Here is a 5,180-nt window from a genome sequence, read left to right as displayed (position 1 = left end):
TTTCCCTCCCGCCGAATGCACCACATCAAATAACAAGGGACAACTGCGCAAATAGCAACATTCCGATTTACAGCAATACCCATAATCAAAATGAATGACATCGAGACATCTCAAGCACGATGTTTACTCAAAAGCCAAGAGTTCGGCTCGTGATGTCTGTCTTATAGTGGCTCAATCCTTTCTTGTCGTTTTCGTTTGCTCAACTTTGTAGAATCTGCCACCTTGAAAAATCTAGGCACCAGTTACACGAGTCATTTAGGATCTATAACCGTGACCTCTTGCGTGTACTCCTTTGTAGTCATTACCAGCTCATGGTAGATGACCCAGTCAAGTTGCCTCTGGAAAAGAGTACCGCCTGGATGTATATAAAATTGCTGGTTCTCTACTAGGGTCCTATTGTGGGTCCTTTCTAGATGCATGGAAAAACAACCCTGTAGTAATCGCCTTCCAGATCTTTGTAAAATTTTTCCCTACAGTCACTATGTTCAATTTATATTTATCCATGATGGTGAGCAGCTGTTTTCTCACATCCTAAGCTCTCCTCAAGATCTATACCAAACAAAGTTCTCAAAACACCAGGGCCCAGAAAAGTTATTACTTTTCCAAGCCTCAAAAATCACAAGTAACGTTAAATGGTCTCCCTCTGGCTGGAAAAACTTGGCCTTCTTCTGATCAGCTTGTGCTTGCTTCTCTCTGGGCCTGTAGAAGATATTCCCTATTTGAATCAATGCAATGATGGTCAAAATCTCATCACTGCATCCAAGGTCCACACTGGCAAGCAACATCTTAGATAATGGTGGTTCAAGAGGAAATTCTGCCATTTTTCGGCCCAATCTGGTCAGAAGCCCTTCCTCATCAAGAGCTCCTAGATTGTACAACTGTTCCATGGCAGAAATGAGAGCTTGGGGTGAAGGCGGATTCATGAAATCAAAAGACAGAAGATCATTTATCCCCATAGCTTTCATGGTAAGCATAGTTAACCCAAGATTTATCCTCTGTATTTCAGGAATTGAAGTAGAAGACATCTCATTGCAGTATGCACTCTCAGTGTAGAGGCGATAACATTTCCCAGGCCCCATATGCCCAGCACGCCCAGCTCGCTGCTTGGCTGAAGCTTGTGAAATAGGAGTTATGACAAGTGAATCAAGCCCCGGCTTCGGGTTATACACATTCTACTTTGCAAACCCAGGATCAATGATGAAATAAATTCCATCAATCGTCAAAGATGCCTCAGCAATATTGGTAGCAACTACCACTTTCCTCTTCCATGGAGGTGCAGGTTCAAATATCCTTGACTGCATTTCAGTTGGAAGTGCACTATAAACTGGCGGAATAATCAATTCAGGAACATTTTTACCTAGCCCTTTCATCCTTTCATGAAGAGATTGGCATGCAAAATCAATCTCCTCCTGACCAGTCAAGAAGAGAAGGATGTCTCCTTCAGGTTCTGTCAAGTGGATATGTAGCACAGTAAGTAGGGATGCATCAAGCTAATCACTTTTCGGCTGTTTGGAGTAGAGTAACTCTACAGGAAAAGTTCTACCAGGAATTATAAATATATTACAGTTAAAGAAGAACCCTGAAATCTTCTCTGCATCTAGTGTTGCAGACGTGACAATCAAGCGAAGGTCGGGTCTCAGTTTCACTAGTTGCTTGAGTAATCCAAAGAGAACATCCGTGTGTATAGTCCTCTCATGTGCTTCATCAAGCATAATAACAGAGTACTGAGAAAGGTTACCATCTATCAAAATTTCCCTAAGAAGCATACCATCAGTCATGTACTTGATGACAGTACATGACTGATGAGGAATGGCATATCCAACTTCATGAGAATATTTTTCCTTTTGATGGTACACATGCTACTCTTGTTGATCCTTTTCTTTCAGATTTAGCCTTCCAAGGTACTGATACTTCCAGCACAGGTACTGATTCTTTTGTTACTCCTACTTTCATACCAGATTCACTTTCTGATTGTTCTAGTACTACAGTTTCACCTTTTGCCCCCAACTCTGTTGATCATTTTGTTGAAACTTCTAATACCTTACTTAATGATGCACCTACTGCTGATTGTTTTCCTTCTCAACTTCCTTTAGTTCCTTCAGCTGCCTTACCAGATCAGACATGTACATCAACACTAGAAGTACCACCTGCACCTATCAGAAAGTCAACTACGACTTCAAAACCTCCAGCTTACTTGCAAGATTACTCTTGTGCTTTAGCTTGCTCTCCTACTTCTGGTGGTTCTTATGATATTAGTCATAGTCTTACCTATGCACATCTTGTTCCCAGCTATCAATCTTATGTCCTGGCAGTTAGTTCAGCTCCTCAAGAGGCTTAAAGCATCTTTCAAGCAGTCAAAGATCCACTTTGGAGAGAAGCTATGGATAAGGAAATCCAAGCTCTTGAACAAAATCATACTTGGGATCTAACTACCTTGCCTCCAGGTAAGATCCCTATTGGCTGTAAATGGGTGTATAGAATTAAGTTGAAATCAGATGGGACTGTAGATAGATATAAGGCAAGGTTAGTTGCAAAGGGTTATACTCAAAGGGAAGGTCTAGATTTCATTGAAACCTTTTCCCCTATAGCTAAAATACTTTCTGTCAGGGTAGTTCTTGCTTTGGCAGTAGCTAAATCTTGGCCACTTCATCAATTGGACATAAACAATGCTTTCTTGCATGGTGATTTGTTTGAAGAAGTATATATGTCACTCCCTCCTGGTTTTCACAGTAAGGGGGGGTCTACATCTACTGCACCTATTGTTTGTAGGCTTGTTAAGTCACTTTATGGGTTAAAACAAGCCTCTAGACAATGGTACACTAAGCTGTCTTCAACCATTCAGCAACTTGGTTTTGTTCAATCCCAAGCTGATCACTCATTATTTGTGCATGCCAAGGGTTCTTTGTTTACTGCACTGCTTGTATATGTGATTGCATGATGATTACAGGAAATGATCCAAATTGTGTGGCATATTTAAATTCTGGATGATAAGTTTGGAATAAAGGACTTAGGGTCACTCAAGTATTTTTTGGGACTTGAGATTGCAAGGAGTGATAAGGGAATTAGCTTGAATCAAAGGAAGTTTGCACTTGAGATTTTAAAAGAAATAGGAATGATGGGTTGTAAGCCTTTGAAAACACCCATGGAGCAACAACTTAAGCTGTCAAAGGGTGATGGAGAGCTTCTAAAAGACTCAAGTCAATATAGGAGGCTTATAGACAAGTTGATGTATTTGACTTTAAGTAGGCCTGACATTACCTATACTGTAAATAGGTTGAGTCAGTTTCTAGCATAGCCTAGAGTTCCTCACATGCAGGCAACCAATAGGATATTACAGTACATTAAAGGAACTCCAGGCCAATGGGTGTTTTTCCCTTGTGAATCAGACTTGCAGCTAAAAGCATATTGCGATGCTGATTGGGCATGGTGTCCAAATACCAGAAAATCACTTACATGACATTGTGTCTTCCTTGGGGATTCATTAATATCATGGAGATCAAAGAAACAATCCATGGTTTCAAGATCTTCAGCTCAGGCTGAATATAGATCTATGGCAACTACAACATGTGAAGTCACATGGTTGTTATATTTGTTGAAGGATTTGAATGTTCAACATGATAAACCTGTTCTATTATACTGTTATAACCAAGTAGCACTACACATAGCTACAAATCCAGTATTTCATGAACGATCTAAGCACATAGAGGCTGATTGCCACATTGTTAGAAACAGGGTTTTAGATGGAACAATTAAGACCTTTCATGTGAGTTCTAAAATTCAACTAGCTGATGTTTTTACTAAAGCCTTGGGTGTAGACAACTATGTCAGATTGATCAAGAAATTGGGTTTAATTAACATTTTTGCTGTTAACATTGAATTTCCAGAAAATGCAAGAGCCTTGCTCTTAAGGGGGGTGTTAAAACTAATGCCCTTTGTTCAATGCTTGAGGATGCATCTGATGAGATTAATGCAGGACAGCAATGCAAGAGTGGAGCAGCACCACTTGCACACAATTTCAGCTACAAGCAATGCAAAGCAGAGGCAGCATCAGTGGGCTTGCAAGGATGTGCTAGAGACCATTGAAGCTGTGCCTTATCATGAAGTGTTTATACATAGTTTAGGAGATCATAATACACGTGGCTTGTAGGAATGGTCTGTCTTGTAAATGCTATAATACCTATGTATAGTTTAGAATTGTTAGAAACTAATTTTGCTGAAAATTAGGGAATTGGTTATCTGAGACACGTGTATATATATATATATATATATAGAATAACCTTAATGTATTGGGATCAGTTTTTGTATCACCTTCATTTTTCGGAATCAATAAAGTTCTGTTTTTCTATTTTGGAAAGAAAGTTCCAGATTTTATACTCACCCAAACGACAACCAAACTCTTCAGCCGATTTAACCCTTTGTTTTGTATCTAGCTTCTGCTAGATATTGAGTTACCTGAGTTGTTTTACTTGAACCAGTCTCACCAATTACAACTAGAACTTGATTTTCATGCACAGCCTGAATGAGTTCCTTCTTTTCCTCTGCCTCTGTTCCTGAATCGACAGCTTCGACCTCTGTCCAAAGCTAAGGGATTGTTCATGTCCATAAGCATCCTTCTTCATATGCCGATGATAAACCAAAACCTCTAAACTTATGTGCTAGATGCCTCTCACCCGTCTCCAGCCTAGTAATCGGGCAACTCAACGCCATTCTCTTTCAGTTTGGAGTCGAATCCGACGACGGTGTCGCAGTGCCGGCCCAAGTCGGTGATGAACTCGGCGAGAACTTTGTCGCCAAATCCTAAATGCGTTTCGAGTTCAGAGCAGACCTTGGAGACGAGTGATAGGTGTTTTAGTTTCTTAAACCCGTCGTCTTTAGCGGGAGCCATTGTTGAAAAAGATACAGAAATAGCTATAGAGATGCAATGAAGGAAAAAAGATATAGATATGAGGATTTATATAATAAAAACTCAGTGAGCCTAGGCCTTTTAGCAATGGCTCATAAAATCAGGGCCATGCTGTACGTAGCTGGGCCTAGGCCTTTTAGCATACCGAACGTATATGCAATAATAAAAGAATTTATTAGTACTAATTTTCACTGGGTGAAGAATTTTTTATTTTTTTTTAATAATCATAATTCATTCAATTAGTACTGATTTCATGCTAAGCAAAGTTGTGCAAGCC

At 39.8% G+C, this 5,180-nt stretch overlaps 1 pseudogene; it reads right to left on the bottom strand.

The window, feature by feature from the left end:
- On the bottom strand, positions 1 to 4,885 carry LOC126705203 (probable pre-mRNA-splicing factor ATP-dependent RNA helicase DEAH5; annotated as a pseudogene).
- Positions 4,886 to 5,180: the final 295 nt, after the last annotated feature.

The sequence above is a fragment of the Quercus robur genome, chromosome 11 (genome assembly GCF_932294415.1).
Source record: "Quercus robur chromosome 11, dhQueRobu3.1, whole genome shotgun sequence".
Classification (NCBI taxonomy): domain Eukaryota; kingdom Viridiplantae; phylum Streptophyta; class Magnoliopsida; order Fagales; family Fagaceae; genus Quercus; species Quercus robur.
The sequence above is the reverse complement of the archived record's forward strand: the minus strand, read 5'-3'. Positions and strand labels throughout refer to the sequence as shown.